Raw genomic sequence first — 15,799 nt, forward strand, 5'->3', positions numbered from 1 at the left:
AACTAAACAAAAAAAAACAAAAACAGCATTCCAGCACCCGACATTCAGCGGGGAGGTGGAAAACAAAATGTAGTGTACATCCATTATCTTGGAGTGTTTGCTTCTAATGTGCTGTTGTAAAGTGGCATTTTAAATTTGTTGTTCAGATTTTTTTCCCCCCTAATTGAGGTTGTGCTTAGTTATATGGACTTGAAAAAAAATGTCATCCTTTTTTTTTTTTTGTCCACTAATTTTACCAGCATTTGGTAATTGAAAATGTATATAGAATGTTAAATAAAAAAACAATTATAAATTATTCTTACACATTTTTTTTTCATATCCTAATTATGAGCGACCGCAATATAAAATTCCACCTTTTCCCAAATATGATCATGCTTGAATTATATTGACACTGGCCTACTACACATTCATTATTGTAGTGGTGCACAAGTGGACACGACTTTCTGTATTGTGTACTTTTATTTATTTATAGAGTGCATTTCCACACCACTGCAAACTACAGCCATGGTAGCATTTATTAATAAATGATTGTTTTTTTTATTTTCGGACATCATTTTCAATTCAGCTCTCATGTTGGATGCAATTAGACTGCTCATGTGTACCTACCAAGTACAGTATTTTTTTTTTTGGGGGGGGGGGGGAGGGTCCCTGTGGTGTTGATGGGTGGCAGGTCCTTACTTAACCTCGTTCAGGCACCTCCGGCAGCTTGCGTCACATCTTGAAAATGAAGATATTAATCCAAGTTGTTGCTTTGATACGAAGCCTCGGCAGCATCATGTGATGACAGAGCGCTGGCTCGCTGGCTCCTTGTTTTCATCCGCCACTCTGCTGAATGTCACACACGTTCACACACGTTCACACTTTGAAACAGTGGCGCTAAATGAGAACAAGAAACCTATGTGAATACATTGAACACCTTTACTGCTTTACCAGTTTTGTTTTATGTAGTCAGAGAAGAAGTGTGATATTTTTTCCCCCCCCTCTCTCTTTCGCTCTGGCTGCTTTATTAACTTATTTATTATTAATGTACAAACGTGTAGATTGCGAGAATTTAAATTCCCTGAAATACTTTTTAATGAACGCAATGAACACAACCTTTAGTTCATCAGTGTTCCGAGTAGATTAGAGAGGTGGTTCCTATTTTTTTTTTTTTTTTGCCACTCTTGTGTAGCTAATCAACCAAATATTAAAAATGCGCTTTTGGAAAATTTACATAACAATGTAAATGTTAAGTACGCTTGTTCCCCAGATCCAAAAAGTGTTCATTGAATTAAATCCTCATTACTATAGCGGTGGATTTTTTTGGCTCTTATATACAAAATCTGTCAAAAAATATTGTTCTTTGCTTTCACAATCTAACGCTCCAAATGTTTTTGCTCATAAAAATGTAAGATGGTTATGATACGTACACCTTCCACACGAGATGTCAAAGTCAATAAATACTGAACATTATAATGCCATTTTCCTCATCGCTGTTCAAAAAATGTCTTCATAGACGACTTCACGCGTTACACGCGCGTTTGATTCCCCGACGACTTGATTGGCACGCGTGTTTGAGTTCAGTGCGGCGTGTGAGGCCCCCCCCCTTCTCTAAACGATCATCCCATAATGGGCAGTGTGTAACACCATTAGTGACGGCGTAAATTGACAGCGCGGGCCCACAGCGGCGCCAGGAGGGAGCCGTAAACATCAACACTGACACTCCATGTACGTGTGCTAATGGTGACAAGGAAAGGCGGCTCGTGATTACCTTGCGGTGTCATAAAAAAAAAAAAAAAAACAGCCCCTGGGATGTCAGTGTTGCTCTTGTAAATCAATACAATGTTCATCTTTGGAGATTTAACATGAAGCCCTTTGACTATACTATAAGGACAAGATGTTAAGTCATTTTGATAGCAAAAGCAAAAAAAAAAAAAAAAAGGTCCCTGGTGGGAGCGCGCCACTCCAAACAAAAGGTATTCCTCCTTCCCATCGCACCTGCTTGCGTTCCCCCGGTGGCCGCTCACCGTGTTATCTGCGTGCACGCTGACAATCCCCGCCGTGATCTAAAGTTGGGCCCGGCCCGGCCCGGCCCGTGTTACAAAGTGTCTGTTGCTACACTCGGGGATGGATGTGTTTGCTCTACTGCCAAGATGAAGGACCGTGAATCCTTGACATCCTTCTCTTTCTAACCCTCTTCTGCCTCCCTCCCTCCCACCCAGACACATGGATGCAACTGTCCGCTCAGCATCCCCCCCCCCACTCACTCTTTTATTTGTCTTTTGAGTGACAGCATAGACTCTAAAATTCAGGAAGGCTATCTGATTTGGACAAAGCAGGTTGCCTAATTAGTCATTCTGGCTGCGTGGTTTTGTCGATGGCGGCGTCACGCCACGCCATCCATTCTGGGACGCTTTGGGAACGATGGAAATTGAGTTTTTTGGTATTTTAAGATACAAGGCAGCGAACGACAGGGTTATACTTGTGCTTTGAATGATTTCATATAACTGGCAGCGTTTTCGTTATCTCGACTTTGTTTTATTTTTTTATCGCTCAACACTAATTGACTTGCTGAATTGTTAGTGAAGTGCAGTCAGACTTCTGGTAAAAGTTTACCACAGGAGATGTTGGCAAATTTATTCTATTCTTGCTCATGTTGGCGCTAGCAATAGCGACAGCGTATTTCGTTAGCGTGATTTCTAATCGTGTCGCTCAGGACAGAGATATTAAATTGCAATGAATTCCATTTCTGGTTGTAGAGTCATCAAAAGCAGTTTGTGGGGTAAATCTTTTTGGATTTTCCTGAAGTGAAATTTTCTTTGTTCTACTCTTCAAGTTTGCGTGATCATAGCGTGCCACCAACACAAATGTCATAAAATACAGAAATCAAGATGGCGTCTCAATTTACTCACAAATTGACTCTCTTACTGTGAACTCTTCATTTTTTTACCCTTTCATGGAACACAAAGCTGAATATTTTCAATTCGGTCGTCTGAATGGCAACAAGTGGATACTCTTTTTTTAATTTTTTTTTTTTATTATACTATTTGAGGTGTGTTTTTCCTAAAACGTCGGCAAATAACATTCTCAAACATTTAAGAACCCGCACTCCCCAATTCTGCAAACGTCTCCCAACTGTTTGACTGTATTCCTCCGTTTAAACTGCACATTAACGCGTCATCAAAACTGTGTTAGCCTTCACTTTCCGAGCTTGTGCGCGTCTGTTTCTCTTTGTGCTCACCCCCCCCCCCCCCCATACATCCTCCCCCACACAACCACCTTGAGGGTGCACAGAATGTCTTGTTCCCTTTCTGTCTCCTTCTATTTGTTTTTATGAGCGGCTAATCTTTTGCCGTGATGTTATTGCCGTCCCTGCCGTGATGTGTGGCGCGCTTGCACACGCTTGAGAGCAACATTCTTGTACTTCGCGTTTATCGTCGGCGTTCCCGTCTTTAGCTCGAGATGTTTCTTCATCTCGGAAGGTAGTCGGATGCCTACTGGGCATTGGCCAGAATAGACAAAATCCCCCAGGTGTCACAAAGTAGGTTTAGCTTGGAGCCTTCTAATGGTGGGCATTCAGTAATTATCACAACGCCGGCCGGGCGGGCGGGGGGGGCCAGGCTTTATTGGTCCCCCCTCCCCTTTCCTAAATCATCAATTTGATGCCCTGTCTCTTCTTTTTGGTGGCTATTTACAAGGACAGCTTTCCGGCGTGTAAAATAGTCAATCATTTTGTATTTATTTACACCGAAGGATGAATTTCTGAACACACGATAAACATAAGAGAAAAAATAAAACCCACTCGGGTATTTGTCCAAATTATTTACAATGGCTCTGAGAATCTGCACTTGTGTGACTTTTGATAATAGCCAGCTCTTTATGCCATCATTGTGCGCCTGAGTTGCTTATCATTGAGTAACCTTGGTGAAGGGAGGTGGGTTTTTTCTTTTTTTCTTCTCCCCTCTCCTCCTCTGTCCTTCTTTCAAGGTGTTTCATTATTGCATGCTGTTGGGGAGTTTTGTATTGGGAGAATGCAGTAAGCTTTTCACAAGTGGATAAGAGAAAACTCAATATTTGAGCGTATTGAAATTCCTCCCGTGTTTCCAACAATATGGTTTCGGACTAATCTGGCAACGGAGGCCGGACCGAAAAGCTCGCGTGGCAACAGAAGCTGTTACATCACTATTTCAGCGCACTTGTCAGCTTCATTACATGCAAGTCCCGCGAGCATGTGTTTGGAACTCTTTTCAACAAGCTGAAAACTCGGAGAGCAATACCCCGCCGGCTTTCACGCCGACAAATTGAACAGAAGCTCAACTTTAGTCGGGAGTTGGGTTTGAATTAATTTTTGCAGACGAAGGGTGCCGTGGACTTAATGTAGCATCAATGTCATTGGTTTGATCTGGGTTGGAGCGCAATATGTCGTCGTTTGCATATTGGAATATGCAAGGCGGCGATTATTATACATATATGCAGATATTAACTTGTTTATAGAATAAGCTCGTATTTAGTGCAGCAAAGTGCAACCATATGCATGCTCGCGCGACTCCGGCGACAATCACCGGCCTCATCTTTCTTCGTTATTTGCCAAATTGAATTTCAAGATAATTTTTTTTTACACAAGCAAGCATTTACTGTACATTGCCGAAATGGCTTTGTTTGGATTTTTTTTTTTTTAAACTAATTAATTTATAACGTGCTGCATATACTGACTGCAGCCTTTTTTCATTCCATTGAAAAGAGGCCATAGAAATGCATACTTGAAGACCTTGACCATTGCTGATTAGAAATCGAGCCATTACTGCAAATAACAGCACTGCCAGCATAGCATGTCCGCCTTATTTTATTTTTTTTCTCATTCTTTTCATTATTATGAATAACATTTACCTCCTTTGATAACAACGTTACTATTCCAGTTTAAATGCAATTCCTTTGCAAAATGACCTTTTCTGTTTTCAGGTGTTGGTACCAGAGCTCAACTATTTTGAATTTGTTTTGTGACTTTAAAAAAAAAAAAGAAAAAGAAATTTGCATTCTACTACATTGCAATGCTAATTTAAATTCAAAATTATTATTTTTTCCGTCTCCATTTGTTGAAATAAATAAAATAATCAATTCATTGACAGATACTCATCTACAGTAAATACACATCCAGCCAAATGTATGTGGAACTACTAAATTCATTTGAAAGGATACTTCTTCCATGTACATAGTGGTCAGGAAAGATGGCAGCAATGGAGGTCTTTAACAATTCATTCATCGTGCGCAGAGCAGATCACCTGACGGCGGGTCGGCAGAATGCCAGACGCTAGCTGGGTGGGTGGGGTGAGCAGGGGAGGGGGTGGGGGGGGGTGGGCTGTAGGAGGAAGAGGCTTCTGGTGCCAAGGATGGGAAGGGCAGGAGGGGGTGGAGGGCTTGTATGCTGCCTGACGGAGTGGAGAGGAGACGAGGAATGTGATGAGCGGAGGAGGGGAGGCGGTGGAGGAGGGGGGGAGGGAGGCCAGCCAGGCTCGTATTTGCTGTCGTGTAGTTTTAAGGCGTTCGACTGCAGCCAGGCAGCGGGTATCTGCAGTGACACTGTGACATGACTACGGCAGCCCAGCTCTGCCACTGACCAGCTTATCAGACTGCAGCCAGCTGTGTTAGTCAACTGCTAGAATCGCAAATATCTTCTTTAAGTTCACTCGTACGCCGCCTCCGGGATGGATACGAGTGTCATTTGTCACGTGAGCACGCTTGTAACTTAAAGCATGTGCATTGCAAATGAGCTGGAATGGAAATCAAATTCATCTTCAACAATTGGAAATGTTTTTGCCACTTTCTCCTTCCGGTGTGCGTGCCTTAACCAACTGGGAGCAGTATAATAGAGACAAGCCGTTCTTCACAGAGGATAAAGAATATACGCGGGTTAAGGCTTGCGCGATTATGGTCTAAACAATTGTCCGAATTATTTGCATCGGTATTGTAATCGTGATTATTCATTATTACCAAAAAACATGTACGGTTAAAAATGTTGCTTCGCTCCTTAGCATTTAGCTAAATAGGCTAAAGCTGAAGCTATTTGTTGATAACATGTCATTCTTTTTTTTTTGTTTGATGATAATCTTCAACTGGGAGTGTTGATAAATAAAAAAAATGGTTCAATATCTGCCAAATTCCGGCATTTGGTGAAAAATAAACAGCCGGACCAGAGCACAAGATCTCCCCAAACTATAATGGCTTCATTTGTATGTCACCGCTGTATTTTCATTGTTACTATTATGAGTCTCGCGTGTGGCCTATTTGACTGTGCCTTTCAAACTCCACCTGGAATTCAATAATTTAACAAGAAGAAAAAAAAAACATCGAAGAAATGAGCACTCTAAGAGTTCAGTATCATCCGAGAGCTTGAACGAGGGGCTGAAGCTCCTTTTGTGTTCATTAACAGGAAATCACCTTTGGGAGCTCTGTTGACTGCACGCTCTGAAATAGCTGTTACGGTTCCATCGCTCCTTTGCCTGCTCGCTCACTTCCACGCAAAGCGTCATGTGACCATATCTACATTTCTAACATTGGAACACAAATATCTACATATCAGTTATAAAGGCGCTTTATAACCATCATAAAACTGTAAAAAAAACACAAAAAAAAAAACATCAACATTCCCCTCTGCGTGCTGTGACAGTTGCATAGCGTGTAGCAAAAATGTAGACAGCAAATTTCAGAAGGCCGCCGTGTCTAGCTGGAAGGTCATTCTCGACCCATAAACACTAAACACAGCTGACTTTGCACTCTACATTTCATTCTTCTTTTTCGATTAACGTCAACTTATTGGTACTCCAGCCATGTTCTCTTGAGCATATCCTATTTTAAAAAAAAACTAAACATTATTTGCAAATTGCACACTGCTCTTATGCTAATATGCATTTTGACATTAAGATCATTAGAGAATTCGATTTCAAAAATAAAAATGATAGCGGTAACGAGACTTGTCCGAGATTTGAATCAGCTAGTCATAGTTGAAATGTCTCCAGAAATTCCGAAAAATGATTTTTTTTTGACCGATTGCAAGGGATATTTCCATTACAATAAACCAAAACATCATTGCAATATCGCCCAGGAAATAAAACGCACCCCCTGCCGAGCTAAAGTCTCACAAGACACGCATGACGCCAGCTTGACCTCTGACCCGCTGACAATGTCCCGGCAGCTTAAAAAAAAGAGAAAAAAAGTTGTTGCTGCTTCTCATTTATTTGTAGCCCGGTGCCATCTTAAATTAGCATTTTCTAGCAAAATATCTGTAAGATAGAGAACAATAGCACATTCATTTAGCCCCGGCTTCTGCATTGTCTACCTCTCGCACTTCTTTAAATGGATCCCATGAGTCGTCGGCTCTGTTGTTTCCATTATTCATTTCAAAACGTACACGGAGCGCAAAGAGGCTGGAGGGGGTCGAAAAATAATAATAATAAAAAGAAAAAAGTAAAAGTGCTGGTGCATGGCAAAGACACTGCTTTATGCAAAGCGTGCCATGCCTTGGGACCCTGCCAGTTGATGTGCAGTTAGAGAAAGCTGGCGCCCGGCCGGGCTGGGCCGGGCCGGGCCAGGCGTGCGAGCTCATGTGTGTGCGGCGCTGTCAGACTGTCAGTTAGGCCTAATGCGGCTCCCCAGAGGTACCTGGGGGAGACCCAGCTAGCACCCAGTCAGTCTCCGCTGGCGGCCAAGTGGTGACAATGGGTTCCCACAGAGAGACAAAGTGTCATAGCACGTATGTAAACTGGTGACAGATGACTGCAGACGTGTGGCCTGCAGACAGGAAGGCCTGAAAGAAAAACACTCTTCGCCCGCCCCGACTTCCCATCTCGTACCCACTCGAGACCAGGCGGCTGCAGCCGTGAATACATTGACAACAAGTCAAAGGCGTGCATAAAAAAAAAAAAGGGATGCAAATCATTTGGCAAGAAAAGCTTGATTTTTTTTCTCTTTTCTTTCTTTCCTGTTTGGCTTTGAAAAAGGGCTAGCCGCAAATGGGCAAGGAGTCAGCAAGCGCTTCAGGCAGCTTTTCTAGGCCACAGGTCACAGGGGTCAGTGTTACACTCCCCGCAGCCTTACTTCAACCCTGGGTCTGTAAATAGAACATGCAACGTCATCCAGCCAGGAGGGAGGTAGATTCCAGATCTCCGTGGCTGTAGTTGACCCCCCCCCCGTGATTGAAACCCGCAATGCTCCGCATGTACAATATTGTTATTAAACGCATAGCCAAATGAGCGGACTGGTATATTTGGATTTTTCACTGGCAGCCCTTTTTACACATCATCAAAGGAGCCACAGGAAGATTCTTATCAACGGTCTGCCCACTAAGGACCTTTTACAAGTGTTCTGACGAACTGTTTATCAAATTCAAATCAACCTCACGATGTAGTAAAATCAAATCGCCTGCAATTGGGAATTTTTTTTATTTATTTTTTATTTACAGCAGGCCTTTATTTATTTATTTATTGTAAATATTTTGGTGTATTTATTTATTCTCCAGATTTTAGTGATTTAAATTTATTTATTGATTAATTGCCAAGATTTTGGTTCATTTTTTTATTTTTAGTTATTTATCATCCAGCCCTACTAATCATAGATATCAAAATCTAGATTTTTCCACAAATATTTTCACTTTATCAACATTTTCACTTTGGTGAAGTGCTGCCCTCCGCAGAATGAATAATACAATTGTTAAAACGTCATTTAGTGTTGCAAGACTTTTGAGATTTGACATAGGTTAACATTTCCCTCTATTCCTATAAAATGGCCGGCCATCATTTTCCTGGCAACCTTCCCTTCCCTTCCCTTTTCTCATTTCAATTCGTGTCTTTGAAGGTTGGCGCCCACCATCCTTTCTTCACGTTGTTGTACAGATAATTCTAATTAACACTTAGCGCTCGCTTTCAAAGCCCTTTTTTCTCTCTGTGGTGAAAATGCAGACAAGGTCTATACGAGCGGACTTGAAACGTGGCAGATTAAGCGACTCAAACCCTAAAAAAAAAATATGTCTTTCAGATGAGTTCAAATATTGTTTCAGGGATTTGAAGCCATTTGAATATTGAATTATTAGCAGCCATTTCTTTGTTCTTTAAGTGCCGACGGACTCGCCTTTACTTCTCTTCTGACAAATCTGGCCATGTCATATTGATGTAAGATTGCCTCAGTTGTCTCATTTCACCTTTTGTCCCGCCCGCGTTGGACAAGCGACGTGAAATGTTTCCGATCACAAAAGCCGCTAGCATTTACAGGTAAACATCCTCTTTTATTTCCCTACTTGTTGATGTTCTAGCGTTATATATATATTTTTTTTCCTCGCCGGCGTGTGAATGCAGTCCCCGACTCATCAAATATAAATGAAGCTATACTGTCCAATCCTCTCAATGCCTATAAAGTCCACCTTAGAAACATGAAGGTTGAGGTAATAGGAGAGGCTGTGAAAACTCTTTTTTTTTTTTTTTTTACGTAGGTCCCGTGATCACAGCCGTGAAGGATGAGTTTTCTTTACAATGCGATACCCCGCCGCCATCCTAACCTGGTTAACGCGGCTATAAAAAGTAACGGCTGGGAATGGGATCAGTGAATAAGATAACCCGTTGGCTTTCCAATGAGGCTTGGCTTCGTACCAATACCGGCGGTGCCATTAAAACGCCTTCATTACAGTAAACGTCAGCACTTGCTAAATAGAACAGAAGATGGGAAAATCCCATCAAATGCTCTCCCCAGCTGTTTACATTTAGCATCTTTGATGGGTTTTTTTTTTTTTTCTTTGAGAGATAACAGGACATTTGGGAATCGAGATGTTAGCGAGTAGCATTTGGTCAATGAGGCTTCGTGTAGCAAGGTCACAATTGCACGTCTCTGGGCTCAGAGTGTGTGGTAACCCCTCGTGTGAGCGCGTAACCTCTCGAGAGGCAGATTAACCACAGAGGTCTACAAAAATCATTGCGTCTACCGGATTTTTTTTTTTCAGACTGTTTTGCCTTCACCGGCGAAAACGTCGTCAGCCGTAGCAGGCGCAACAGAACATTACGAGTCCTGCCTCCTCCAATTGTCTTGTAGTGAACTGGCGTGTCAAGGGCTGTTCTTTGAGCATTTGTGTGGATTTAGCCACACTGAGGGTTGTAATGGGAGACGTAGCCTCGGGGGCCTCTTGGCCCGGAGAGTCATGCTTTAATGAGCATCACTGAAACTGAGAAATGACAGCTCACCGACTCTCTCAACCTCCTGATTTACTGTATTAAAGGGGAAATGGAGAAATACATGTTCCCCTCTAGCCATTAGACGTAACTATTACAGCTGCGTGAGAAACCATCACCGGGGTATAAAAATATCCACGGGATTGATTCGACCAAGAACTAAGAATCACATATACAGTATACTATTTATATGAAAAAAAAATGAAGACACTTTTGGTTTTATATACAAATATGTTGTTTTGTTCTGATTGATTGAAATTTTAAATTGATAAATACATTTTTACATTGGAGTAGAATTTTGAATCATCATGATTCACAAACTCTTGACTTCTTTGTATTCAATTGATTGATATTTTTAATCTATAGTTTTACGAAGACCAATACTGCAGAGTGTAATCTGTAGTAGAAATATATCACAAACTAATTTTTGTTGGTGTTTTTAGGAGTGCTGGAACGGATTAATTGCATTTCCATTCATTTCAATGAGGAAAGATTGTTTGAGATACTGCGGAAGGATTTCTAACGTATATTTTTCCTCCAATAAAAATAATAAAGCCTAAAAAAATTAATTGTTTACTCGACCTTACCAAGCACTTTCATAAGGAGTGATGGACAACACATTGCATTGATTTGACTCAAAATGAACAGTTTCAATATCATGTCAGTGGACAGTGATGAGTAAAAAAAAAAAAAAAAAGATCCAGTTGCTATGGTGACCACGGATCACTTGCTTTGGCTGCGAACCAGCCAGGACTCCTGTCATGTTGTGTTAATGATTGCCTCCGTGCCAATGTTACTTTTAAGAGTTGTACATACTTTGCTGCGGGCAGCATCAGACGTGTTGCTGTTCCACATGCATTGGCTAAAAAGTAAATAAGACTTCACAAGTGGGAGAGCAAAATAAATTGTGGACTATTATTTTCCTTGAAATGTCTTCTTTGCCATCATTAGCAACGGCTGTTATTTCCTGTAGTATCAACATTTGCTTTTTACAACAAATGTCTTTACGAGCCGGGCTGCCAGCGTGGGCGGTTGCTTTTGGTCTATCGACAGCTTTGGGGCGTCGGATGATAATTAGCACTGATGAACCGCGAGCGCCGTAAGCAAGGTTACATCAGACGTGTCTGACGGCTTTTCAGGGACCCATACGTACGGGGACCCGACCCGTTCGCCGTCGTTGCGCTCGGCTATTTGGCCATAGCGTTCAAATAACCACTCGAATTGTTTGCTTCCAACGTTGTCAAAAACGTGCTCGGCAAATTTCTCCACTGTCTCACTCTCGAGAATCATATTATTTTGGGATGTAGAAGCCAGCATATGACGATATTTCCTTGATGGGGGGGGAAATAAATACGTCCCCTTATGGTTAATAAATTAATGTCAACTCTTACATACTTTATTTCAATATTTATGATGGTGATTAAAAAAATATTGTCTGCTAGGATGAGTTGGGTACGATTCAAAACAATGTTGAATAAATCTAGCATTTAAAAAAAATATCTAGTTTTCATAATTGAACCAATTTTGCAGCAACATATGTCATTTATTCCGTCATCATATTCTTCTGAAAGGAACGAACCCAGCCATTCTATCGCCCGTTATGCCGGCTTAAACTGATGTAGTCATAGTCATTATGCTTATCGTCAGTATCTGGCTACGGAACGGCCCTTTAGGATCAATGTGCTCGATAGCCGGCGCTCAGACGTCGAGTCATTCATCAAGCGCGGTGGTCAGACTGTGAAATTTACGGACAGTAGGCGTGCAAATACTCGCAATGAACAAGACATCTCTTTTCCAAATGAGGGGTTAAATGGCACCCCGCTATCTAAAGATTGGGAATTAGTGCCTCACGGAGCCATCCGTCCAGTTTAAGTAGTCTTAGCTTAATATGTGGCATGAATGAGAAAGTGATTAGAGCGTTTCAGAATTCCTCACCCCGGCCGTTCTTCGAATCTCGCCAGTAGGAGGCTTGTTTTTTAGCCGCGGCGGCTGCGTAATTACTGTCTGTCGGCAATATTTGCCGGCCTGTCAAGTGTGGCCCGCGTGCGGCGAGTAAAAAGCAAAAGCTCGCGTAATTATGTTTACATCCCGAGATGAATATCCAAGGATTGTAATGATCAGTAATTATAAATACTTCTCAGCATGTCTGCTGCCTCACTGGGGGGGCTATTGTGCGCTCTGAAGTCCAGAGTTTGTGCGGCTTAATAATGACATTGTGCGCCACTAAATGTGGAATTTTTTATTTTTCTTTTTTTGCACACAGCCAAGTCTTCTTTAGCTTCCAGTGCATAATCACGTTCCAGTCTGACTTTAAAGAGCTCATTACAGTTAGTTTTCTAAAGAGGCGCTTATTAAACACAGTTACCTAATAAGCATCTTGGGTGGTGCAAATTGGTAAAAATGGTAATGACACTGATTAGGCCACGTTTCAATTATGACAGCTTTCCCTCCCCCCAATCTCCCTCAATGCTCCCTTCCCCCCAAGCCAAAAACAGAGGAAGGAAAGTCGTCTCCCCCCCACCCCCCCTTACACACAGAGAAAAAGGAAAAGAAAACGGCGCTGCCACCTCGGTGCTTCCTTTCAGCCGGACTGTAATGAATAGAGAATTGTCCAAGCGGCGGTCCAATTTACACACTGGGAAATTGGATGGACAGAGTGGAGGCCCATTCTTGTTTGCTTAAAAACCGGTGGCGGCGACCAGATTAATAGTTCCCAAAAAGGTCAACATTTCTGTTTCATCCATGCTGATCACTGAAGCTGAAATTAAACAGCGTAGCGTGGCATATCGCCGTGTCATCGCAGTGTCAAATGCCTCTTTTGACCCACCGCTGGCTGTTTTCAAATGAAACCTTTCCGACTTGGTCACGAGAGAATGAAAAATGCATTGAAATGAATATGTACACATTGTCCAAAAATAGTTACTTGAAATGGTCAATCAGGATTGGCTAACAAAGGCTGCGTTTGATGCAAGCTGATCAGTGGAATTTGATCTGGAAGCCCTCGGGCTATCTGCAATAATTCTATAAGTTGAATCTAATTATAGCGCCTCACATAAAACAAAAGAACCCGCGGATGTTCGAGTGGACATTCTATGCAGAGAGCCAGTCGCATCAAAATGTGCCTAAAAGCTTTTTTTTTTTTTTGGTATCTGCTATCCTTCATAATATGAATAGATTTCAAAACTGAGCAATTAAGATCGTTTTTTTTTTTCTTCCAAAAATCTTGTTCTTGCACAGTATGCTCTTTTACTTCACTTTTAAATATCTTGACCTCGGCTTTGGAATATTGTACTTTTAAATACAGTAGATGAAGCATATTGAGTTGCGTTTAAAGTGCGTCATAAATCGGTGATTCGCTAGAAAAAAAACAATTTCCTTTATTGGCTATATAATATAACTGAACATAACTTCCTTAATTTTTAATAGTTCATTTGCATCAAGCTCTATAGCCTATAAAACAAATGTACTAGCAGTAGATGAACATTTTCGGACATAACGTGGGCCTCTTAAAAATGGACGGTGGGCCACAAATGGGCCCTGGGCCGTAGATTTCACCTCCCTGTCCTGGGTACTTGTAAACATCTAGAAAAACATGTTATTCTTATCAATAAAATATTCGCTCTAGGCTTGTTTGTGCATCTGTGTAAGGTTCTACATCTTTTTTTTATATCTAAAGAAACACTGTGTGACTTAATGAACAAGTTTTTCTGTTATGAATTAAGTCATTTTGCCCGTCGCACCCGGACATGAAATCTGTATTCATTCCTTTGACGATAAAATGTCATCTTGTGCCACCAATCAAAAAGCCTTTGTGTTGTGCAGTGTGCTGGCTGGCTTCAGGTAATCATCTTGGATGGTTCATTATGTGAAAAACTAGATGCTTGTGGATGACAAGTACACTTTGCAAGTAGCACCTCTTTGATTGCCCTAAGTGGGACATTGTTCAGAGGCCATTAACAATAACAGAGGAATCACACTCAATAAGCCCCCCGTTGTAATTTTGCTATCGACAAAATGCGGCTCGAATGGTAATGAGCCATTTTGACCAAATCCATCGGCGAGTCTCTCGGTTCACCCGAGCGCCGCGTGCCGGATATGTGGGAGAACATTTGAAACTATTCGGAAAAATGCAAGAATTGTCGGGTTAGCCGCCTTGAGATAAACACTCGAAACCTATCGAAGCAGCGGAGAAGATAATATTTACATCGATGCAGATGTACGCATACATAGAGAATTGGCCCAAAAGCGTGCCGAGCATTTACTTGAAGTGGATGATGGCAGAAATGTTTCAATCTGGAGGGTTTTGCAGCCAACAACACTTGGAGATGAAATGACTTGTTTCTGCTGTTTGAAATCATTACCCTGCAATACGGGAATGTCATTGAAGTGTTCCGTACTTTAAGTAGACATGGCTCACCATAAATTGTGCTGCAGTTTTCTGGTCATGGTGGTTGACCAACTTGATGCAAATGTCGTTTTGCTTAAATACGTGCAAAAATAATCGGTTATATCATATATCATGGATCAAATTTGACATTGAGCATCCAATTCAGCGATAAATATTTTGATCGATATTAATTTGGAATTGTCCAAATTCTCAAAATAATAATTTCTGTCATCATCCATAAAAGCAGATTGGTTTTGTTTTTTACAATCTGCATATTTTTTTTTTTTACTTTTTTCTTTACTTTTACTTTGGAAAACCATTGTCAAACATTTTTGCTGTTTTTCTTACATGTCACAAAACAAACAAAACACAAAATCATAAATGGATTTTTTTAAAAATATTGTCCTCATTTTGAATTAAATAGTGTACATATTTTTTTTAATTTTGGTTTAAAATACAATTATTCGATTAATTGGCTGCAGGCCCGGTGTTACATATGTATTTTAAAATGTGTCCTCCTCTCAGTAGCTTGTGCCTAAATTTGTCTGCCAGGCTTTTTTTTGTTTTTTTTTTGGTTGCCTTTTCTTCCCTTTCATCATTAGCTTGGATGCTTGACAAGCATGTAAGGCATAGCATGGATCTCTTTGACTAAAACCTTGTAAATTAACGCAATTAGTGCGGCGTAATCCTGCTAATTAGCGCCCGGTGTGGTGGGTGGGCCAATGATGGAGACGGAGTCAGACGGGGAAGGGAATCATCCCTTTTTCTTTGCAGACAATAACGGCTGCGCCCCGGAGCTGCAGCTGCCCGCTGCTTCTTAAATCATGTGAAAAGGACGCGCCGCAAATACTGCAATACCCCAACGCCACGCCGCAGCGCAATACCTGCTCGGGCCCGGGCGCAATCGTTGCATTTGGAAATACATCTGCTCGTCCCTCGTTGCTTGTTTTTGAGCGGCTGTCTATTAAACATTCATCTGGTAATCCCTCAGCAAAATTACCACATGCATGAAAACATTTATTTGCGCATTGACGTCGGGGTTTAACTCCATCCTTGATGTCATTCACATCTCAAGGCTGAATAGGCCGGGAGACGCTCGCAGTCAAGCATGTGTTTTTTTTTTTCTTCTCTCCCTTCTTTCACCCTCCCTCGCTCTGGATGGGAAGCAGTGGGCAGACTTGATGTGGATGTAATTCCTGCTGGGCTGAGGGGTTTGTGTGATGAA

At 41.5% G+C, this 15,799-nt stretch overlaps 1 protein-coding gene and 1 long non-coding RNA gene across 4 annotated transcripts in view; one reads left to right on the forward strand and one right to left on the reverse strand.

The window, feature by feature from the left end:
- Positions 1–15,799, forward strand: part of fign (fidgetin) — a 32,371-nt gene that overhangs the window by 1,869 nt on the left and 14,703 nt on the right. The gene's annotated exons all lie outside the window — the stretch shown is intronic.
- The window catches only part of LOC147051214 (uncharacterized), a 101,173-nt gene that overhangs the window by 649 nt on the left and 84,725 nt on the right, over positions 1–15,799 (reverse strand). For both annotated transcript variants that reach the window (XR_015067296.1, XR_015067295.1), the window contains exon 13: positions 1–828. This exon is cut by the window's left edge and continues 649 nt beyond it. This is a non-coding gene — a long non-coding RNA (uncharacterized LOC147051214). The remainder of the gene's footprint in view (positions 829–15,799) is intronic.

The sequence above is a fragment of the Syngnathus leptorhynchus genome, chromosome 9 (genome assembly GCF_054491065.1).
Source record: "Syngnathus leptorhynchus isolate UIUO chromosome 9, UIUO_Slep, whole genome shotgun sequence".
NCBI lineage: Eukaryota > Metazoa > Chordata > Actinopteri > Syngnathiformes > Syngnathidae > Syngnathus > Syngnathus leptorhynchus.